Raw genomic sequence first — 25036 nt, 5'->3', positions numbered from 1 at the left:
GCCCAGACTCCGTCGGCTACCACACTGCCGATCCCTAACCAGGCAGTCCTGGGTTTGCTTGCTGGAGGAGCAGATGTCGCGAAGGAAATGTCGCCAGTAGTTTCTACTGGTTCATTGTTGTCCAATGTGATTGCTAGTGGTAAGCTTTCTTTCGCGACTAGTTTTCTTAGTCTGAGTTGTATTGTAGTCTTGACTCTGTGTTTCCCAGGTCTTGGCGAGAAGACAGCGCCAGCAGCTGTTCCTGTGGCGCCGAGTACTCGGCCGCCTGTTGCCGAGAAGAAACGTGTGCGATTGCCGCCATGCTCAACTCGGTGAGTTTGTTTATCCTTGGTGTGTATCTTCAAGTTGTCTTGAAGTCGTGGAATGACTTTGTACTTTGATGTAGGGATGTGGAGGAGACTATCCCTGTGGAGGCAGGGGTAGAGCCGTGTCCCCTGACTACTCTTTCTGCACACTTGGAGGATTTTATTGTCAAGGAAGTGCCCGGAGTTGACGCTGGTCGCCTTGGAGCTACCATGTCTATGCTTCAAGAGGTGATCCGCTCGGTGGAGGATCCCTCCGCTGCTTCGGGTTCTGGGAATGCTTCTTTGTCAACATCTACTGGCGGAGCTCTGGCTGTAGTGGATGTGGAGAACTCCAAGGAACCAACTGCTCTAGGTATGTATTCGTAGTCCTGGTATTGTAGTCGTAGCATTGAGGTGACTGATGATAATCTTTTTAGGTACTGCTTTGGGTGCGGCTCCTCATCTTGCGAAGAGTACTCAAAGTCCAGTACTCAGCCTTCCATCTGAGTCAGAGTTCCATAGAGCTGTTGATGTTTTTCAAAGCTTCCAGGTGTGTTTTCTTTGCTTGTCTAATAGATTAAGTAATTTAAGGGACTTGACCGATCGTGTTGCTTTGCAGGAGCTGTATGACCAGACGCAAAGGAACACTCGGGCCCTTCAGGAACGAAACCATCATTTGGAGCAGGTGTGTGCCTGACTTACAGAATCCTTGAGGGTTCATGAAGCTGGAGCGAAATCCTTTGCTATGGAGCGGTTAGATCATGAAGTCTTGCAGCAGAAGCTGGAGAGCCGCTACAAGTCTTTGAATAAAAAGTATCAAGGTGAGTACTTTGCATCTTCCGAGTATGTCGGACTGTAGTCAGTTGTGTTTGAACTTGGCCGTTTTTGCAGAGCTCAAAAGGCAAGAGGCTGCTGCGAGTAGCCAACTCCTTGACTGGAGAAACACGCACGACCGAGTGGCGGATGAAGCTGAACGTCTTCGGGCCGCACTATCAGAATCACAGGCTGCTTGCGAGCATCAGCAAGACAGGAAAATTCAGAATGGGGTGATGCTTGCTATGGCCATGGTGACATGCAGAGATCATGTCCAGGCCATAGGAAGACTTCGGGGCGAACTCCAAGAGTTGACTGTTGCAGCTCAAGACTTGGTGAACGCCATTACCCCCTTGGAAGAGGACGCAGGACCTCATACACTAGTCGAGTGCTTGAAGGCTGCTCCAGGTAAGGTGGCAGGCCTCTGCAAGGCTATTTGCAAACAAGTCCTTGCTGTGGTCAAGTCATATTACCCGAGGGCAGATTTGTCGGCGGCTGGTGACGGTGTTGCTCGCAACTGCATAGAAGAAGCTTATGCGCAGTACCTCGAGGAGGCAGAGCCAATCGCATCCAAGATGTTTGAATTTTTAACTCCAGAGGAGCCTTGAACTTTTGTGTACTTTTGTAAACTTTTGAGTACTTTGAATAATATTGTCTGAGAGTTGAACACTTGTCCATATTTTGTTGTTTGAGGTTATCTTGACCCGGCACGGGCGAGGAGTAGTTCATTCTGCCTCGCCAGACCCAAGGTTGCGTGGTCAGACACGGCCGACCCTTTGAGGATGGAACTCCGCTTCGCCCGACCCTTGGTCCCAGGGTCGGATGCGCCCGACCCCTTGCCGTAAGGCTTCGTATCGCCCGACCCCTGAGTAGAGGGTCGGACTTCTCCAAGCCCCCAAGATAATGATGCGTTTTGAGCACAGGCCATCCTTGGCTAGAGTATTTCTGAGTTTTGAGTAGTTGCGGTGTTTGTTGAGTACTCTTGTTTTTGGGGGTGCACAGGTGTACAATACTCTTTTATCCTTTGTAGCGTGAATGCTTTCACGTGGGTAGAGTCAGAGGTCATCAAACTCATCGATCACGGGCGCATAGTAACTCCTGCGTGGGTGGTAGTTGTAGCGCTTGGCTATAAATAGATCCCCCTGGAGGCCGACCCAAATCAAGCTTCTGAGTAGCAATGGATTGCCTTCGGTTGCTGTTGTTTGAGTGTAGAGAGCCTTCAAAGAGTACACCGGTGCTAGAAGATTCCTCGTAGATTGAGACCACCTTCCCTCCACAGACTCTAGCGCTCGTAGGGATAGCCGCGATGCTAGAAGAATCCTCGTAGGAGGTTTCATCGCGCGCCTCATCTTGCAGCTCGTGATCCAGCGGAGTACGCGCTGGAACTCGCGGGTGATGGGTGATGAGTGCCGCGGTCTTTATCCCGCTCACTTAGAGGTGGAGGTGTGGCCGTAGAGTGGGTTGGCTCAGCAAGGTTAGCAAAAGAGCAGCCTTGGTTCCCTCTTGGCGCGGTGCACGGGATTCATCATTGCCGCTGTCAAGGCAGCGGCGGTGCAAAAGTACCTGGCGTTGCCTTGGGTAGAGGACCTGGATATGGCTGCATTTTGCGCAGCTTCCTTGCGTGTAGGTCCCACCCGTTGTAGTCGGCAGACCTGAGTGCCCTTGTGATATTGTAAAAGCCTGAGGCTTAAATGCAGCCTGCCAGTAGGCAGTTGCTTGTAGTCCTTTTGTATTTCGAGTACCTTTACTCGTATGTAACTTGTTGATGTATCTTCGGGCTTGAGAATTACTCTACCGTTGAGGCTTTGTACCATAGCTGGAATGCCTGTTGAGTTGGTAGTCTTGTGTCAAGAGTAGTGTACCTTGAAGTCAGTAGTCGAGCTGTTGGCTCGAGTAGTTGACATGAGTTTTTGCTTTGAAGCAATTACTCGGGTGCTACTACGGGTAGTAGCGACAAAGGTGTTCTATATTCCAAGAGTTTGGTACTTGTTCTCCTGAGAGCTCTTGTAGTCTGTAAGATCTGGGTCCCGTAACCTTTGATACGATGTAAGGACCCTCCCATGGTGAATTGAGTTTATGCAACCCTGACGTGTCTTGGATTCATTTGAGGACCATGTCGCCCAAGTTGAAAGAGCGTTCTTTGATGTTGCGGTCATGGTAACGCCTTAACCCGTCAAGGTATCTAGCAGACTGCACTAGCGCTGCGCATCTTGCTTCTTCTAGACTGTCTAGATCTATTCGCCTTGTTTCTTCTGCCAGTTCTTCATCATATTGTTCAACTGAGGGAGATCGCCACATGATGTCGGCGGGTAATATAGCTTCTGAGCCATACACGAGGAAATAGGGCGAGAGCCCAGTAGTCATGCATGGTTGGGTTCGTAATCCCCATAGAGCATTGGGTAATTCCTTGAGCCATTTGCCTCCTTTGGTGTTGCCGACATCATGTAGTCGTTTCTTGAGAGCTTCGAGTATCAAGTCATTGGCACGCTCGACTTGTCCATTAGCTCGTGGGTGAGCAACCGAGACATAGCAAATGTCAATTCCGCTGTTCTCGCAGTATTCCCAGAAGTCGTGATTGTTGAAGTTCGACCCTAGGTCGGTAATGATCCTGTTTGGAAAACCGTAACGGTGTACGATATCATCCAAGAAATCGAGGACTTGGTCCGCCTTGGGGCAAGTGACTGGTTTGACCTCGATCCACTTGGTGAATTTGTCAATTGCCACGAGTACTCGGTTGAATCCTCCTGGCGCAGTTGGTAATGGCCCTATCATGTCGAGCCCCCAGCAGGCAAACGGCCATGTTGGAGGTATTGTGACTAGCTTGTAGGCCGGTACATGCTGCTGTTTAGTGAAGAATTGACAACCTTTGCACTTCCAAACTAGCTGTTTAGCGTTAGCCAGAGCCATTGGCCAGTAGAAACCTGCTATGAAAGCCTTGCCGACTATTGTTCGTGAAGATGCGTGGTTGCCGCAGATTCCCTTGTGAATTTCTTCTAGGATTTCTTGGCCATCTTCACGGGTAACACACTTCATGAGTACCCCTGATGATGCGCTTTTCCTGTAGAGCTTGCCTCCGACAAGAACGTAACTTTTTACTCACCGGGAGGTTTGTTCGGCTTGATTTTTGTCAGAGGGTAGCTTGTGATCCTTGATGTAGTCAATGAAGGGTGTCCTCTAGTCAACTTCTATCATCATGATTTCTCACGTGACGTCAGTAGTCCGGACTACTGGCGGTGTAACTTGTTCAGGTATGGACAGCTTGTGCAGTTCATGTACGAAAATTCCTACTGGAACCTCTACACGAGTTGAGCCCATTTTTGATAAGACGTCAGCGGCTATGTTGTTGTCGCGGACGATGTGGTGAAATTCCAAGCCTGAGAATTTGTTTTCCACTTTGCGGACTTCTTTGCAGTAAGCGTCCATGTTGTCTTTGTTTCGATCCCACTCGTCATTGACTTGGTTTATTACGACTAGTGAGTCACCGTACACCAGTAGTCTTTTGATGCTGAGGGAGATTGCAAGACGAAGGCCGTGTAGCAGTGCTTCGTACTTGGCTTCGTTGTTTGATACCTCCCAGAAGATTTGTAGTACGTATTTGAGCTGATCTCCCTTTGGGGAGATGAGGAGTACGCCTGCACCAGCCCCTTTGAGTTTGAGGGACCCGTCGAAGTACTTCACCCAGTGCTCTGGCCGCTCGACTGGTGTTGGTACTTGATTTTCAGTCCATTCAGCCACGAAGTCGACCAAAGCTTGGGATTTGATGGCTGTCCTTGGTTTGAAGTCCAAGGTAAGAGCTCCGAGTTCAACTGCCCATTTGGAGATTCTACCCGTGGCGTCTCTGTTGTGGAGAATTTCGCCGAGCGGGAAGTTAGAGATGACTGTGATGTTGTGTTCTTGGAAATAATGGTGCAGTTTCTGGGAGGTGAGCAGGATTGCGTATAAGAGTTTTTGTATCGGTGAGTACCGAGTTTTGGAGTCCGAGAGTACTTCGCTGATGAAGTAAACAGGTCATTGGACCTTGTAAGCGTGGCCTGGTTCAGACTGTTCAACTACTATTGCTGTGTTGACGACATGAGTAGTAGCTGATATGTATAGGAACAAGTCTTCATTTGGAGATGGAGCAGTGAGTACAGGAGGCTTTGACAGAAAGTCTTTGAGTTGCGATAATGCCTTATCTGCCTCTTCTGTCCATTTGAACTTGTCCTGGCATTTGAGAAGCTTGAAGAAGGGTAGACCCCGTTCTCCAAGTCTCGAGATGAACCGATTGAGAGCGGCCATGCAGCCTGTGAGTTTCTGCACATCCTTGATGCTAGCTGGTGCTTGCATGTTTGTGATGGCAGAAATTTTCTCCGGGTTGGCCTCAATGCCGCAACGGCTGATGATGAACCCGAGTAACTTGCCAGAAGGTACTCCGAAGATTCACTTAGTAGGATTGAGTTTCCATCAGAAAGCTCGTAGACTAGAGAAAGTTTCCTCCAGATCAGCGATGAGTTCCTCCTGGTTTCTTGTTTTGATGACTATGTCGTCGACATAAGCTTCGACATTGCTGTGAAGTTGCTTTTCGAAGCACATATGTATAGCTCGTTGGTAGGTTGCTCCTGCGTTTTGTAGTTCGAAGGACATTATTTTGTAGCAGAAAGCTCCAAATGGTGTGATGAAAGCTATTTTAGCTTGATCTTCTTCCTTGAGGCTTATCTGATGATAGCCTGAGTAGCAATCGAGAAAACATAGCAAAGCGCACCCAGCAGTGGAGTCGACCACTTGATCAATCCTGGGTAGCCCGAAAGGGTCTTTGGGGTAGTATTTGTTGAGGTCGGTGTAGTCGACGCACATTCTCCACTCGTTGTTCTTCTTGCGAACGAGTACAGGATTGGCGAGCCAGTCAGGGTGAAGGACTTCTTTGATGATCCCTGCTGCGAGTAGGTTGGCTAGCTCTTTTTTGATTTCTTCTCGTCGATCTTGAGCGAACCTGCGGAGTCGCTGCTATTTTGGAGTAGCTTTGGGATCAACGTTTAAAGAGTGCTCGATCAGCTCCTTGGGCACACCGGGCATGTCAACTGGTTTCCACGCGAAGATGTCATGGTTAGCCCGAAGGAAACTGATGAGCACGGATTCCTATTTAGGATCTAGCCCTGTTCCGATCAGGGCTGTCTTGGAAGGGTCACCCATCTGGAGATTGACTGGTTTGAAGTCTTGCTCGCTTGCGGGTTTCACCTTTGTAGACACCGACTTGTTTTCTGGGATCTCGAGTTTGGTTGGATGGAGTTTCTTTGAAGCTGTGAAGATTTGTTGCATAGGGCTAGGTGCTTGAGAGGTCGCGGTGATTTCCACGGCTTCGGTGTCGCATTCGTAGGATCGCCGTAGATCTCCCCGTAGCGTTAGTTCTCCCTTGGGGCCTAGCATTTTGAGTACCAAGTAAATGTAGTGTGGTATGGCCATGAACTTGGCGAGTGCTGGCCTTCCGAGTATGGCGTGGTAAGATGTCTCGAAGTCAGTGACCTCAAATCCGATATACTTAGAGCGGTAGTGTTCCTTAGTTCCAAAGGTAATTGGGAGGACGACTTGTCCTATTGGTATAGCTGCGTTTCCAGGTACGATGCCGTAGAAGGGTGAATCAGTTGGAGTAAGCATTTTTGTAACGTCGAGGCACATCTTCCTCAATGTTTTGGTGAAAATGACATTGAGTCCACTTCTGCCGTCGATGAGTACTTTTGTTAGCTTCGATCCTGCCACCACGGGATCGAGTACTAGAGGGAACCATCTTGGTTTCGAGAACTTGGTCCATTGGTCCTTTCTGCTAAAAGATATGGGCACTTCTGACCACTTTAGTGGTGTTGGATCTGTTGGTTTGATGGCCATGATCTCCTTGAGTACGAGTTTGCTGGCTCGCTTGGATGCGGTGCCTGAGATTCCGCCAAAGATGACGTTGACTGTCTTAGAGGTGGTCTGGAAGTCGCCTTCTTCTTCTTCGTCGTTGTGGACTTTGTTCTTGCCTTTATCCTTTTTCTTGGTGTACTCTTCAGGGGATGGTGGTGCGGGTCAGTCTTGCATTACTCGGCGCATGCTGTAGCAGTCTATTGCCGAGTGTTTGCTAGTCGGGTGCCATGGGCACTGCTTTTTGAGTAGTTAGGTGAAGGTCGGCCCTTCATCATTTTTGTAGGATCCCTTTTTCCCGAAGTTGGTCATGGAAGCAACAGTGTTGTCGGGCTTCCTTTTGCAGTTGTGATTACTTGAAAAGTTGTTTCGAGTATCATTATGTCGAGTTCTATCTTGGTCATTGTTGTTGGTGTTGTCACGTTCACAGTTGCGGTGGGAGCCGAACCATTCTCGCTCTTTGTCTTCTTCGTCCGCCCACTGTTGCACCATGACTTTGAGGTCTTTGACGTTAGCTGGTCGTCGTCGACCGAAGTCTTGGTATGTTCATCGATCGTAGAGTCCGTTCTGGAAGCACTCGATGATGTCTGTTTTTGAAATGTTAACTATGGTTGCCTTCTTTTCGAAGAATCATTGTAAGTACTCGTGCAAGGTTTCACCTTCCTTTTGCTTAATTTGGCTCAAATCGATCTTGTTGCCTGGTCTAGCCATGGAGCCGGCGTAGTTGTTGGTAAAAGCTTTTGTCAAATCTGCCCAAGAGTCGATTGACTTGGGTTTGAGGGACTCGAGCCATGTCAGCGGTGCGGGTTCCATGCATATGGGAAAGTGGATGACTTTGGTATCGTTATTGCCCCCGGCTGCTTGGACTGCTAGCGAGTAGCATCGCAGCCATTGAATTGGGTCTTGCTTGCCATCATACTTGGTTATTCCTGTTGGCTTGAACTTCTCAGGTAGTCTTGTCTTCATTACCCAATTTTTGAAAGCAGGAAAGTGGTTGTAGTTGTTGACTTGTCACTCGCGCTGACTGTTGAGTATTTCTCGTAGATCACTGAAGTTTGACACTTCGTGGTTCTTCCGAGTAGGGAGAATACTTTTTACCGAGTTGGTGCAGCTGGCCTCTCCAACATCCTTATGGCGTGTTGGGGCATTGTGTTTGCTTGGGCCTTGGCTGTGTTGCCGAGGTTGGTTGACGACTTCATTGTCGTTTCTTGGAGCATCGTTGTTGTTGGCTGCAGCACCTCTGCTGCCTTCTTGATGAGCTGTGATGCAAGGAACAGACAAGATTGGTGATTCTTTGTCGAGTAGCTTGTAAGCTTGCTCCGCGAGTTGTGCGATTAATCCGTTGTCGCGCTGCACGAGCTGAGCTGTGGCTTCATTGTCCCTGTCTTGAGGCATTATCGTTGTTAACAGATTGATAGAGGCAATTACCGCAAGTGGGGTATTGTGCTCTTGAGCCTGTACTGCATCGAATGCTCTTTCGAGGTTTGTGATGGGGATGTTCGTAGCCATCGTCTGCCGTCGCTCAGCCCGAGTAGCGTTGCGCATCCTTCTTTGATTCCTTTGGTCAGAGGTTTCATTTTGTGGGGCGTCAGCTATAGACTTGTCTTCTGAAATGTTGTCGAGTTGTGCTAATCGCCTGGGGGTTCTGTTCTGGCTAGTACCCGGGTTGTTGTTTTGAGTAATAACAAAAACTTCTCTGTCTGGGTAGTAGCTTCCGGAGCTTGATGTTGCAATCTCTGTGGAACTTTCCTCGCGGTTGGAAGTGAGTGGGACACCCTCTTGATATGGGAGGTTGTCTATATGAGCGACAAGGCATGACTCGTAGTCGCGGGCAAGAAGAGATGGTCTCAAACCTGGCCAATGTACGAATCTGCCTTGTGATTTTGAAGTTATTACCAGTCCTTGGGCTGGACCAGATAATGGTATCTCTGGAAGATAGATCGAGTCGGAGTCGTCATCTTCGTCATTCCCGAGTTCGAGTTGAATTCGAGTAAGGGAACTCTGGTGGGCTTTGGCTGCATTGCGGAGTCCGTTTGGAAACCGTTATGGAGTCGAAGTTGGTTTGAGAAATGACAGGGACCGACTAGTCCGAACCGAAGTCGAGTCCGACGCGTAGTCGAACTTGAAGTTGTTGACTTTGAAATCTTGGTTTTTTCTGACCAATCCCTCCGATTTCTTCTCCTGGGCGTTGATGATCTGGCACCGGAACAAACCAGCGCCATCGGCGATGCAGAGCCAGGATCCAAAAATGAAGGTTGCGCCCGCTTCGATGGTGAAGACGGGCTTGATGATGACCGTTGCCATTGAGTTCGCGCTGAGAAACTCGATGAGTACCCCTACCTGGCGCGCCAGCTATCGATGTTTTAGACCGGCAACCCACCTAGGGGGTACCCTAGGTGGTCTTTTATGCGGTAAGGATCGTCGAGAATCAAGGAATCAATGGTGACGCAAGGAACATGATTTAGACAAGTTTAGGCCGCTAGATCGCGTAATACCCTACGTCCTGTGTGTTTGTTTGTATTGATCTTGGATTAATTGGAGTTGCTCTGTTTTAGGGGGGTCCCTGCCCGCCCTTATATGCACGGGGAGGCAGGGTTACAAGTCCGAGTCCTAGCCGAGTAAAATTATAGAGTTCTACTCGGTTATGGCCCAAGTAGTTTTCCATACACATACTTGACTAGTCCGAGTGGGATAAGTCTATCCCCTTGTCCTGATCATATCCGAGTAAGTCCCTTAGTGGGCCGTCCAAGGTCTACTCGTGGGCCTGGGGTGCATGCCCGACAATTTCCACCTACGTACGACGCTCGAGGTTGTTCAGTTTTTGGGCGATCCCCAACAGTGGCCCCTCGTGGGCGAGGGTCGACTCCGACAGGCCAAACCCACGACAAAGGATGGCTCTACCAAAAAACATCACCCTCGAGTGTTGGAGGTGAGATGAGCCAATAGTTACTTTCTGCGCCTTATGTGTCAACATTTGATTGATTGACGCTTCGGCTTCGGTTCAAGGTTCGAGACGCCCGTTTGCTCCCATTAGCGCGCCTATAAAAGGTCAGGGGTGCGAGTCACCTTTTGATTACCCTCATGCCTTGCTGTTACTTTGCGCACTGCCCGCTTGGTTCTTTAAGATTCGTGCTTGTTCTGCTGTTTCCCTTGATCTTCAGAGCTTCGAAGGTATTGATGTTGTCTAAATTTCTCATTCTCACTTAATTCTTGTTTTATTATTTCATTTTAATTTTCTCTTGTGTGTTTTTCAGCTAGCTCGGATCATGCAAACTTCAAGGTTGATGTCTTCCAAAGAACAAGTGGAGCAAACGAGGTTGCATGACGACGCTACTAAGGGACAAGGGTCTGGTGAGGCTAGTGACGTTTTGGTTTCTTCTTCTGTTTAGAGTGGGGAAGATCTTTCAAATGTAGAGGCTGACCCATCGGAGTTAATGGCTGGCAAGGAAGTGTACCCTCCTACCCTACGCTTTGGGCTATCATTGGCTTCGCGGAATACTATTGATTTCAATGTGAGTAAAGGGTATTTCCCCGAGGGTGTTGCTAGGCCTCTTGGTCATGACTTAGTGCCGAAACCACACATTGGTGAGGCTGTGGTATTTAGGGACTTCTTTACTACTGGCCCGCGGTTTCCCTACGATAAAACATTCCCTGTGATCTTGGAAAGATACAATGCCAAACTTCACCAGCTTACCCTTAACTCTTTCATTGCACTTTCCAAATTGTACTAGCTTCAATGTACTTTTGGAGGTGCGATTGATGTTGATGGGTTTGCGAGGTTATTTGAGCTTAATGTTTAGAAGAAAAGGGTGGAGTTTGATGATGAGGATGGCATTTTTGAAATGCAATTTGGCTGCTGCACGTTCACGACTCGAAGGAAAAATCAAAGCAGGAAAATTACCAGAGTCGAGCTTTCTTCGGCAGGGAAGAATAGATGGGACGATGACTGGCTCAACTATTGGTTCTATATTAAGATGGATATATCTGATGACTATAGTCAGCCATTTTATCCAATTTTTACCTCGCTGTCGCCTTTGGACATTACAACTGCTCCTCCATTTGTATGGTCAAAAGCTTTCTGAGAATGTGAAGATGCTTTTGTCCTTGCCTCCTCGTCAATTGCTGGGTGAGATTTTGTTGAAAAATTTGTGACAGCAGACAATTGGCCCATTTCTAGTAGATGGGCGCCAAAGCATATCGTGATGAAGTCTGTATCATGGTACCCTAAGCCAGTCCCTTATCCTATTTTTGGATTGAGTTTGCCGGATGGTGTTAACATCGCCATTTTTGTTGACAAGGTTAAAAGGTGAGCTGTGAATATTGTTGGACCTTGTAGTGAGAACGAGTACTTGTCTACTCGCAAGTTTATTACACATGGCCTCCGAGTGAACTGTGTTCTTTCGGAGATGGGTATTAAGGTCAAGCCTCGCAAGCCCTCCAAGCGGATGCGCGAGGCTGGCGTGGCTGGCTTAGTTGATATTGGTGGGAATGGTGGCAAGGGGAAGAGGAAGAAAGCTAAGGACTTGGCCTCTAAGCCTATGAACGAGGTTGGAAAGAAGTCCAAGGCCTCCATCCTTGAGGCCCTTAAAAAGAAAAGCTTGCACGGCCAAAGCTCTTCTGATTATCAACAAGTAGACATCTTTAGCAAGAAACCCGGGGTTGTCAAGAGCTCTGTGCCTACAACTCGCGATCCCGAGGCTAGGCCAGAAGCTACAAAGTCGGAACTCTAGGCTGTCGCTGCTCTTGCTAGTTTGAAGTTGAAGAAAGCTGGCAAAAAGGCTGGGAAATTATCAGTGTCATTGTTAGTTCGCAGGGCTAGAATTGTCAGTGCCGTGGATGCAGAGGAAAATGAGCATTTTTTGGAAGAGGATTTGTCTCTAGCCTCGTCTCAGCACCCTGAAGCTAAGGCTAAGTCTCCTCTGAAAGAGGTGCAACTCAAGGCTGCTGCTGCCGGCAAGACAGACAAGCCTGATCCGGTGCCTGTTGAGCCAGGTAAAAATGTTGTCAAATTTTTGCCTATGTTAGGCCTTGTTGATTCCAACAGTGCCTTTGTTAAATTTTTTATGGAATTGCAAAATACTGTTGGCACAGCTGGAGAGGCATATAGCGAACCCCCGTTGCTTCTCAGAGTGGAACCTTTACCTAAGGGTTCTGCTTTGCCTGCATCAGTTGCTAGCTACAACCAGGCTTTTGGCACCGATATCAAAGAAAAATTGTTGCCTATTCATGTGCTCGGGTCACGTGAGGATGATGACCCTTACAATTCACCACTGTTGTGGGGTTCTAAGGACTCACTCCATGCTGTAGATGAGACAACAAGAGCGGCTTTAGGAAAGGCTAAGTTCATCAAAGAGGAGGTTCGTGAGGAGGGCATTAAAGAAGAAGAAAAAGCTAAGATTCCTCAGGACTCTACAACGGCTAAGTTATCTGTTGAAGATGATGCTCAAGGCAGAGCTTTTGACCCTAAAAGTTAGCATCCTTTACTTCTTGACTTGTTCTATGTTTGTTGTTTGTTTTCTTTGGTTTCTTATATGTTGCTATTTGTTTTGATAGAATATGAGAAGCCCCTTCATTGCTTTGACCCTGATCATTTGGCCAGGATAATGGCTACCCTTGGATATAAGGTACTGTTTTGGGGATGGATGAGGTTTTAGTTGTTTCATAAATTTATTGTTTTCCTTAGTTTTTTACTTGTTTTTCATTGTTTCTCCTTTCTAGGCTATAATTGCTAGAAAGGTTGTTGTTGAGAGGCTTCAAGAGAAGGAGAAAACACACTCAGCCGCAGCACCAAGGTTATGGAACTTGAGGCTGAGGTTGCGAGGCTAAAAAAGGAGAATAATGCTTTAAATGATCCCAAATGCTTTTTGAAGCCAACACTGTGCTGCAGAAGAATAAGGAATTTTTGTGAAGACATGTAGCGAGCTCGTTCAGAGGGTAGAGATCTTAGAGAAAAATTCACATGATAATCTTGGCATTTTGGAGAAGCTTTGAAATACTATAGAGGAGGAATGAACAACCATCTCATCTTTGATGAAGGCCTATGCTGAAAAGGATAAAGCTTGTGAAGAAAGAGACACAATGATTCGTATGCTTGCCAAGAACCTCAAGGAACAAAAGGTTTTATTGATGAAGCGGAGCAAGTACTGAAGACTAAATTTGCAGAGATTTACAATGGATATAAGGCAGCTCTAGCAGAGTTTGGCACTGAACCTCTTCCTTTTCCCACCGATAAGGGTGCAAAGGAGATGTTCGATTGGATGGACCACGAGTTCGAGTATTTGCCTGGGGTTATAACTGGAGCTAGTGACTATGCTGCCTCTTTTTGCATTGAGGGCATGCTCAAACTGCTGGAGACTGAGGGTTATTCTGACTTTCTCAAATTTGGAGCTCGTAGCTATCAGTTTCCCTTAGCCTCGGAGCTTGAAGAATAAGAAATGTCCAAGAATATTAGAATTGTGAAGAGAAATTTCTATAAACAACTTTGGGTTGCTTTTGGGCACGGCCATTCGAGGCTAGTTGCCCAAGATCGTCTTGCGAAAGTTTGTGCTCTTTATCTTTCTTGTATTTTCTCTGGTTGTTTTTTAAGCGATACTGTTTTGCTTTTGAATTAGGCCAAGGAAGAGGGCTCAAGAGATGAAGGTAAAGCTGATGACTCTGGTCGACATGAGGAATAGTGCTTGAAGCTAGAAATGAAAAACTTGACTGTTGTAGTGTTTTAGGGCTAGTGTCTGTAAAATTTGGCGGTTGTAAAATTTTGGTGTAAATGATGGTTGTTTAACTTTAGCTGGTTTAACGTTGTTAAGTATTTGTGTTGGTCATCTTGTTTTCGATTTATACATTCTCTTATGAATCCTTTTGCTTCAAGGTTGGTTGTATAAAAGCTTTTCTCGGATTTGTAACAAAACTCGTAGCATAAAGGAACGAGCTTTGTCAGGTTTGTTAAGTAGTCCTTTAGCTGCTCGAAGGCCTTGCTCTGTTGCTAGAGCTTCACAACACCTAGAAAAGGGCAAGCTTTGTTCAACAACTTTTGGGATGAACCTATTGAGAGCTGCAATTCTCCTTGTTAGCTTTTGCACATCCTTTACTGAGGTTGGCTCTTTCATGTCGACAAGAGCTTGGATTTTGTCTGGATTAGCTTCGATGCCTTTTTTGAGACTAGGCATCCCAGGACTTTGCCTCGCTACATTCCAAATACACACTTTTCTGGATTCATCTTTAGATTTTCTGCTCTCAAGTTAGCAAAAGTTTCTGCGAGGTCGAGGATGTGATTCTCTCATTTGTCACTTTTTACAACAATGTCATCCACATAAGACATGATGTTTCCTCGTAGTTTCCTGCACAGGACTATTGCTATCATTCTTGAAAAAGTTTGCCCCACATTCTTGAGCCCCTTAGGCATTCTTACAAAGCAGTAAGTTCCAAATGGAGTTATAAATCTTGTTTTTTTCCTCATCTTCCTTCTTCACTCGGACTTGGGAACATGTTAAGTAGTGACAACATTTCACTATTTGCAGCGTCGTCTACTACTTTGTCAACTCTTTCTAATGGGAAGTCATCTTTTGGGCAGGCCTTATTCAGATCAATGAAATATATACACATTCTCCATTTACCATTCTGGGTACATGACTGGGCGTATAACATTTGCATCAACTAATCTTTGGACCTTTGATTTTGCAGCTTGTGCTTTTTCATCTGACAATTTTTAGACTTTTTGTTTTTCTGGTTTCATGCCTTTCTTTATTTCAACCTCTATCGACCCCTTCTAGGTCATTTGTAGACCAAGCGAAGACTTCCTTATTTTTATTTAGGAACTCGATTAGCTTTTTCTCTTTTTCGGGCTCGAGGTTAGCCCCTATTATCACAACCCTGTCTAGAATGCAATTATCTAGCAGTACTGTTTTTGTTTCGCCGTCTGCACTTACTTTCACTTTTTCTTTGTCCCTCTTAGGCTCAACATATGGTTTTTTTCTTTTCTTGTTGCTCAGCCTTGCCGGGACTTGTTAAATGGTGCACATTTTTCTAGCCTGGGGTTGCACCTTTCTCAATGTTCCTGGCGGTTTGCTGATCGCCATAAACTGTGATAACCCCTTTCAAGGCTGGGGTCTTCATGCATAGGAATAATTGCCTTATTGCTGCGTCAAACTTGTTGATGAACCCTCTGCCAAGAATAGCAAAGTTTGGATAGTACATCTCGACAACATCGAACGTTATGCATTTGATTCTGGCGTTGTCTAGGTTTCCAAATGATACCAGAAGTGATATTTTTCCTAAGGCTCTAACTGACCTTCCCCCGAAGCCAAGCAATGGCAGTTCTGCCGGCTCTAGTAGATGAGGATCGATTTTCATTTCTCTAAATGTATTTGCAAAGATGATGTTCGCGGAACTTCCGTTATCGAAGATGATACCCTCGACCACCATCACATCGTTATGCGACGCCGTCTTTAATTAGAAATCCTCTTTTGTGAAGGAGATCAGCATGTGTGCCCATTCTGGTGAACGACCGAAAAGGGTGACCAGAGGGGGGGTGAATGGGAGCCAATTCAAAAATTCTCCGATAAACTTGGCCTTAGTCCCAAAATATTTTTCAACCCTGTCTTCTAGCTATTGTCAAGATCACGTAGTCATAGCGGACCTACTGATCTTAGGAACAATACTAGGAAGACTCAGAAGCAACATAGAAGCAAACTCAAAAGATTGAGGCAAAACTGAGCTCAAAACACCTTCCAGGTATTAGAATTTCCAACCTCTTATCGGAACTTCCGAAAGCAGAATCGGAACTGTCTTGAAAGCTCCGACAGAGGTCCTTTGCGGTTTTGTCGGAACTTCTGACCCTGTATCGGAACTTCCGACACCTATCGGATGTATTGAGAAACTACCGACAGAGGCTTTCGGGTTTTTAGAAATTAAATCATCGGAACTTCTTGTCCTGTGTTGGAACTTCCGACCCGTCGGAACTTCCTACACAGTGTTGGAACTTCCTACAGCTCAGAAAACAGTCCGAAAAGTTTAGGTCAAAACTTTAAAATTTGATCAAATGACCTCCAAAAATAATAAAATTTTAACCATAGCTCCGTAACAACATACCAAAGCTATTCCCAAAAGATCTCCTCAAAAAGATCAAGACTTCACTACGGATTTCATGATTTCGGTCAAGAACACAAGAAAATAGTGGTTTCGAGGAAAAGCCAAATTAAGCCGAATCTATGGAGGACTTAAGGGTGGATCACTTCAAAGATGTTCATAAGGAACCCAACAACATATTCCCCCAACAAACCTTGAAGGATTTGGACTCAAACATGAAGAACGAAAATCCCACGAAAATGCTCCAAAAATACCAAAAAAGAAAAACACTCGAGAATCAAAGATTTGGCACGAATCAAGACATCTATTAAAACCAAATCACAAGGACATCATCTTCACAAGATGAGGACTAGCCTCCTCCCTTCATCCACCCACTAAAGATGAAGAAATCAAGAGAAAAGGAGCAAATCACCCTCTAATCTCCCTCCCTCCTCTCTCAGTAAGCGCTTGGCTAGCCTATAAGCAAATGATTTAGGATTTTCTAGAGAGGTGCTGAAATGAACAGCCATCCACCCAGATTTATAGTCTGGGAAGGATGACCAAACTACCCCTACAACTACAACTAGGATAATTACCCATACAGGGGCATTTTGGTCCAAGTTTTTCTACGCTCATCGGACGGACATGCCACCTTCACGACTTTGCTTCGCCTTGAAGCAAGCTTCGCGATGATGCCACGTGTCCTCCTTCTCGAAGCTTCGGCCGCATCAGGCTCGCCCCGAGTTTTGAGGCCCAAACCAGCAAACCTACCTACGCCGTTTGTTTTTGAGGCCCAAACCACCCAAACCGTCCATCTCTGCTTGGCCGCCACGACCTCCTCGATGTCGACGTGTGTCCGGTCTCTACCAAGCCTTTGACACCTCCAAGTCTTTCGCTCCCGGCTCCTAGGCTGCCTACTTGACTCGCATCCACCCCACTTATCCCAATCGACGCCGTCTCCGTCCAGTCATGTTCTCTTGCTCTTTCGTGCACCATGTGGACCGCCCATGACTCCGCTCGGACTCCTCGAGTCCATCGGTCCAAGCCTACTCGTGTTCATCTTTCACTACCCTTGGTCCATCGGCATGAACCTTTCACTTGACCTTCACCACACGCCGTCAGCCGTCACACCACATCCTACACCTGCACACCACAAGCCAAGAGTAACATCATTCCAACACAACGTTGTTAATCCCTCATCATCCAAGGGTGGCCACCATTAGTCCTCAATCTCCCCCTTGATGAGTGCATTGACAACACCCAACACAAATTCATAGTTTGAAAAAGAAAACAAGAAACTCAAAATAGAAAATCTCAGTCCCCTAAGACAGGGGCAACGGCTCTATACAACTGAGATAAAATCACATGATCCCTCAAGAAGAGGTGGAAAAGGACTCAACACCAATCATGTGAAGATTACAATCTCAAATCAACCGCCAGCTTCTCAAGAAGAGATAAAAAGCTCAACACAACCTGCAAAAGAGCACAAGATCATAAAAAGCTCACAAAGACTCCCCCTGAACAAAAGCACTCCCCCTGAAATCATGCATAAATGCAATCTCTCCCTTTTGATAGATGAATGAGTTTGTGTGAATTTCTCTCCCCCTTGTTGACAATGCAAACATCAAGACGAGCATGAGAGCACAAAATGCATGTCATGAAATGCATAATCTACCAAACTTCTCAAATATACCACAAAATACTCTCAAAGGCTACAAGAGAGAAAATGCTTGGTGGATCTGAAAGACCAAGAGCATCGCCATCAAGAGGATATTATGTTACAACCAGGAGGTGAAGCAAGTATCAAGTTTTAGCAATGTATAAAAAGATCACCACATGAGCAAACACCTAGTCAAGAATCACCCAAGCAAGAATAAACTAGGCCATCAAGAGCTCATACAAGGAACATACATTCTTAACAAGAGATCATTGCAAACACCCACATATGCATCACAAGTCATGTGAAGATTGTTGAAACCAAGTGCCTACTTCCTTTTGTAGGCATCTTGTAAAAACTAAGCAAACAAGAATATTAACATTAACCACAAAAATTTGGTGAATTATTGAAATTTTCTTTTACTATCATTTTTCATCATTTTTCACACAAAGCAAAATACATGAAGTGCCTTTGCGGCACAAAGAAGCCATGCTTCCTCGAGGGATGCATCATGGGCTAAACATTTGCAATGATACCTAGATCTTTGAACCAATTGAAAAGAACATGAATTCCAACCATAAGCTAAACATGGAACCAACATTCAAACAAGGGCAAATCATAACCAAGGATATACTCATGGGTGATAAGCAAGTTAATAGAGTAGAATTTTGCATTGGATTTCAAAACAGTTATCTCATCATGTATACAATATCATCAAGAGCATAACTGCGCATTGCATCAGACATTACCAACCAAGGCACTAGTTCACAAGTAGCATAAGATAGTAGTCAGGGCATATAAGAGAAGCTTATCTAGTGCAATATGATACAAATGCAATGAAAAGCCAAACAAGCATACTACAAAGAGCTCACAAAAAAATGGCTATACAGGTATAATACAAGAGAAGCTCCAAAACTCAACTCAGAAAGGAAAGCACACACCCAACTCCCCTCCCGCAAACGAGCAAAAGTGGCTTGATCCAGGGGTTTGGTGAAGATGTTAGTGAGTTGGTTTTGGGTAGCAACATAGCCAAGGTCAATGTCCTCTCTCTCAACATGATCTCTCAGAAAATGATATCTCACATCTATGTATTTGGTTTTTGAGGGAAGAACGGAGTTCTTGGCTACACTAATGGCACTCGTGCTATCACAAAGGAGGGGTATATGGGAAAAACTCAAACCAAAGTCTCTCAAAGTGGAGATCATCCACAACAGCTGCGAACAACAGCTAGCAGCAGAAACATACTCGGCTTCGGTCGTAGATTGAGCAACACTGGATTGTTTGCGGGAAGACCAGGAAACCAAAGAAGAACAAAGAAACTAGTAGGTACCAGAAGTGGACTTACGATCCAACCGACACCCAGCAAAATCTGCATCGGAGTATCCATGAAGTGTGACTGTCGAGGAAGCAGAGTACCACAAACCAAACTTAGGCATGAAATGAAGGTACCTCATGATTCTCTTTACGGCTTGACGGTGAGATGTTCTTGGTGAAGCTTGAAAATGAGCGCACAGACACACGACGAAGTGTATGTCCGGCCTCGGCGCCGTGAGGTATATGAGGAAGCTTCATGCTCCGTACTCCTTCAGATCCACCGATTCTCCATCTTCATCCGCATCCAAAGCCATCATCATCGCCTTAGGAGTTGACAATGGCTTGGAGTCAGCCATGTCGAACTTCCTCAACACATCTTTCATGTACTTGCCTTGGTGCACAAAGGTTCCATCCTTGCTTTGCTTGATTTATAGCCCGAGGAAGAAGGTCAACTCTCCCATCATTGATATCTCAAATTTCCTCCTCATATCATCTGCAAACTTGGCAACCAAAGCATGAGAAGAACCACCAAAGATAATATCATCCACATATATCCGAATAATCAACAAGTCATTGCCTTGCCTGAGGAGAAAGAGAGTTTTATCCACTAACCCCATTTCGAAACCATTCCCAAGCAAAAATGAATTTCAACCTAGCATACCACGCTCGGGATGCTTGTTTTAGGCCATAGAGAGCTTTCTGGAGTTTGAAAACATGGTCAGGATGTTTAGGATTCTCAAAACCAGGGGGTTGTTTCACATACACTTCCTCCTCAATAAAACTATTTAGGAAGGCACTTTTCACATCCATTTGGAAAAGCTTAAAACCTTTAGCCACAGAAAAGGCTAGAAGGATTCTAATCGCTTCCAAACAGGCAACAGGGGCAAAGGTTTCCTCATAATCAATTCCTTCTTTTTGGCTAAAACCTTGGGCAACCAACCTAACTTTGTTTCTCACAACCAACCCATCCTCACCTTGTTTGTTTTTGAAAACCCATTTTGTTCCTATAGGGTGGCAATTTGGAGGTGGTTGAACTAAAACCCAAACCCTATTTCTCTCAAAGTTTTCTAACTCCTCATGCATGGCATTGACCCAGTTTTAATCAGATAAAGCATGTCCAATATGTCGGGAGTTCAAAAGAGGCAACAAATGTAGAATGTGCAAAGTGTGAAAACTACCTAGAGTTGTGCCTAGTGGTGTGCTCATGCAAGTTACCGATCATCTGTTGTGGAGGATGGTTATGCTTAATGTGTCGTGGAACTCCTCACTCTGAAGTCACCTCCCCCTCAACAGCTGGACCAACTGTATTCATATGCAACAGCTCCACTAGATGCTCAATCATCATGTGATTCACAGGTGGGTGAGAAGCGGCAACCATTTTGCCATGTCGACATGGAGCACAAATAAGATCCTTCTCAAATTTTAGCTTAGGCAAACCTCGAACAAGATCAAGAGCACTCAAGCGGGAAAGCAAATCAAAGCTCAAATGACCCAATCTCCTATGCCACTTCCAAAGCTCAGAAGACGAACCAGCAACTAGACAACAAGAGAGACCAAATGACTTAGAGAAATCCACTCGAAACACTTGACCCTCGGGGACAATCACACACACAAGATCACCTCGAGAGTCTAAAATTCGTGAAGCCCCATGCTTAAAACAAACCTCAAAGCCATCATCAAGAAGTTGCAAAACTGAGAGCAAATTCAAACCAAGAGAGTCAACAAGAGCAACTCACTTGAGCATAAAATTTTCACTCACCTTGATGGCACCCTCGGACAATACCTTACCTCTGCTATTATCCCCGAAAGTGATGTACTCTCTGGTCATCACTGGAGTGCGGCTGGAGAACCATCTGTGATCACCAGTCATGTGATGAGAACAACCGGAGTCAATGAGCCACGTGTTCTCCAGGGCTCTGACCTTTTCAAACAAAGGGAGACCAAGGATGAGCAAATGTCTCAACACTATGGTTAGAAAAACAGGGAGAATACTAGTGTCGAACCATTTGCTCAAGAGTGGGGTTAGCAAAATCAACCATCTCTCATCTTACTGGAGGACTACGGCCACCATGAGGGGGTAAACGTGGTCCGTTGTACCTCTGAGACTCAAAGCCACAGCCATGCTATCCTAAGTCATATTGATCATGATGAGGAGCATGCCTGGCAAAACTTTGAGAAAGAGCTGAACACACACTATCCACACGACGAGGTGGAGGAGCTGTTCTAGGCACATGTACACCATGAGAGGGGTGGCACATGTCCTTGTTGCCCCATGCACGCTACACCTCAAAGCTTTCTTCTTTCGAAAGCAAAACTCCTCAAGATGACCCCCTTTCTTGCAATACCCACAGTGGAATCGAGCAGGCTGTTTTGGCTGTGGATTTACTTTGGGCAGAGGGTTTGTTTTGGGTTGAGGATTCACACTTGGTTGTAGCTTAGCTTTGGGTTTTGGTGGAGGACACCTTGAAGCCATATTAGGGAGTGTGTCAAGCTTGTTCTTGAGGTAATTTGGTTTTTCCACACAAATGGATTTCTTTGGGACTTTGGGTGGTGTCTCAATGAACACTCCATCTCGAACACACTTTGGGACTTTGGGTGGTGTCTCACATTTTGTGCTGGGTTGCTCTTCACTCAGTTTAAATGGCTGACTACGGGTGGAGGTTGCTTTCTCTCTCTCACCACTATATTGACCAACCTTCTCATCCAACCCATCAAAAAATCTTTTCATACATCCCATCAAATCTACACTGCTTGATAAGATTCCCAAGACCAAAACCATCAGCCCTTTTAAACTTCTGAATCATCATACCCAACTGAGGTTCCTTACTTGACAACCAACTGAGAACTGTGCGCAAGTAGTGATTTTCATCCTCGGTATTTTGCAAAGAACAACTAAGTTTAGGACACTTTGTGCATTCAGCAACTTTAGATTTAGCAATTAAATCAGATTTCTCATGAGCTTTAATCTTAGCACATGCATCATCAAATTGAACCTATAAAGCAGGGCATGATTTGCAAGTACGAGGTAAAACAGGTCTAGTCTTAACTTCATCTAGAGAGCCCTAGTCAAATCAAGTTCATCTACAAGCAAGGCAAGCTTAGATTGCAAAAAAGCTATACTAGCCATGTGAACAGCACATTCATCACACTCAACAACATCAGAAATAGTAGGAGCAGATTTAAGCATATCTATCTCAATCAAGGAACTTTCCAACTTAGCCTTAAGCTCAACTCATTCACGAGCGGCCTTATTAATCAACTTATCTTGATTGAACAGAGAATCATTCAGTTCTTCTACTTCTAAGGCAAGTTGTCGGAGTCACTTCCTTTATCATCCTTCTTGTTGTCGGTGTTGAGGGTCATGACGCAGTACCCATCGCGGTTCTTGTTGGAGTAGAAGCAAAGGCTGTTGAAGTTCTTACCATCCTTCTTCTTTGCCTTGCGGTCGTCGTCCTCCTCACTTGAGCTTGACTCGGTGTGGTCGTCGGTGTCGAAGTCGACGTCGCTGAGGGAGGCGATGAAGGTGCGCGCTTTGCCCTTCTTACGGTACTCCTTCTTCTCATGATTGGTGTACTTCTTCTTCTTCTTGGTGTTGTTTTTATTTTGTTCTTATTGTAGTCGTACCCGCTCTTGGACTTGTTTTTGTTGGGACAGTCGGCGGCGAAGTGACCTAGCTTGCCACAATCGACACAGTTGTTGTTGTTCCTTCGTCGGTTATTGCAGTTGTTGTTGAAGTGCATGAATCGCCTCGTGATCAAGGTGAGCTCCTCATCATCAAGAACCTCCAGCTGCTCCTCTAAAATAGAAACCAAGGAAGACAAGGCAAATGACATAGAAGAAGAGTTACCCAAAGACTTAGGTTGTCCAAAGCCTGACATGAGAGCCATACTATGTGGATCAGTAGGGCTCCCTTGATTTGCTCGGAGCCTCTCATTAACTTCCATCAACTTCAACTTAGCAAAGAGCTTATCAGTAGAAAGAGTCTCATAGTTTGTGGACTCGATGATAGCATCAACCTTCATGCCCCACACCTCATGATCCAAAGCATGCAGGAGCTTCAAAGCTCTATCATGATCGGTGTAAGGAAAGTTGGTAGTGTTTGCTTTTATCTTGTTCACAATAGTAAGAAAATGCTGAAACAAAGCATCGGCAGACTCACTGGGCAAATGAACAAAATTTTCATATTCACACTGGTAACTCTCAAAGAGTTGTGCCTTTACTTGATTGTTCCCCTCATGGAAACTTTGAAGTCGGGACCAAATCTCATGAGCAAGAGATAGATCCTCGACACGATCAAACTCAGCCCAGCACAGACTAGCAAATAAGATATCAACCGCCTTGTTGTTGGCGTGATATTTATCTCTTTCATCCTGAGTCAAACGAGTAGCAAGAATCACATAAGTCACATCCAGAGTGATTTCCCAAACCCCTACTCCTCTACTATTTAGATGGGCTCTCATGCAAGTTTTCTAATACCGATAGTCAGAGCCATCAAAGTAGGGTGCAGCGGTCGAGGAAGAATGCTCAGAGGTCGCCGTAATAGGTTTCGAAACCGATTAGGGTATGGAGAAACCCTAACCAGCTCTGATACAAATTGAAGGACCGAAAAGGGTGACCAGGGAGGGTGAATGGGAGTCAATTCAAAAATTCTCCGATAAACTTGGCCTTAGTCCCAAAATATTCTTCAACCCTCTCTTCTAGCTATTGTCAAGATCACATAGTCACAACGGACCTACTGATTTTAGGAACAATGCAAGGAAGACTCAGAAGCAACACGGAAGCAAACTCAAAAGATTGAGGCAAAACTGAGCTCAAAACACCTTCGAGGTATCGGAACTTCCGACCTCTTATTGGAACTTCCGAAAGCAGAATGGAATTGTCTTGAAAGCTCCAATAGAGGTCCTGTGCAGTTTTGTCGGAACTTCCAATCCTGTATCGGAACTTCCGACACCTATCGGATGTATTGAGAAACTGCCGATAGAGGCTTTCGGGTTTTCAAAAATTAAATCATCAGAACTTCCGGTCCTGTGTCAGAACCTCCTACACAGTGTCGGAACTTCCTATAGCTCAGAAAAACAGCCCAAAAAGTTTAGGTCAAAACTTCAAAATTCAATCAAATGACCTCCAAAAATCACAAAATTTTAACCATAGCTCCGTAACAACATACCAAAGCTATTTCCAAAAGATCTCCTAAAAAAGATCAAGACTTCACTGTGGATTTCATGATTTTGGTCAAGAACACAAGAAAAGAGTGGTTTTCGGGGAAAGGCCAAATTAAGCTGAATCTGTGGAGGACTTGAGGGGGGATCACTTCAAAGATATTCACATGGAACCCAGCAACATATTCCCCCAATGAACCTTGAAGGATTTGGACTCAAACATGAAGAACGAAAATCCCATGAAATATGCTCCGAAGATACCGAAATAGAAAAACGCTTGGGAATCGAAGATTTGGCACGAATCAAGCCATCTATTAAAACCAAATCACAAGGACATAATCTTCACAAGATGAGGACTAGCCTGCTCCCTTCATCCTCCCACTAAAGATGAAGAAATCACGAGAAAAGGAGCAAATCATCCTCTAATCTCCCACTCTCCTCTCTCACTAAGCACTTGGCTAGCCTCTAAGCAAATGATTTAGGGTTTTCTAGAGAGGTGCTGAAATGAACAGCCATCCACCCATATTTATAGTCTAGGACGGATGACCAAACTACCCCTACAACTACAACTAGGATAATTTCCCACGCAGGGGCATTTTGGTCCAAGTTTTTCTGTGCTCATCGGACGGACACGCCACCTTCATGATTTTTCCTTGCCTCAACGTAAGCTTCGCAATGATGCCACGTGCCCTCCTTCTCGAAGCTCCAGCCGCACCACGGTCGCCCCCATTTTTGAGGCCCAAACCGACAAACCTGTCTGCGTAGTGGTTTTGAGGCCTGAACCACCCAAACCGTCCATCTCGCTTGACTGCCACGCGACCTCCTTGATGTTGACACGTGTCCGGTCTCCGCCAAGCCTTTGACGCCTCCAAGTC

The sequence above is a fragment of the Setaria viridis genome, chromosome 8 (genome assembly GCF_005286985.2).
Source record: "Setaria viridis chromosome 8, Setaria_viridis_v4.0, whole genome shotgun sequence".
Classification (NCBI taxonomy): domain Eukaryota; kingdom Viridiplantae; phylum Streptophyta; class Magnoliopsida; order Poales; family Poaceae; genus Setaria; species Setaria viridis.
The sequence above is the reverse complement of the archived record's forward strand: the minus strand, read 5'-3'. Positions refer to the sequence as shown.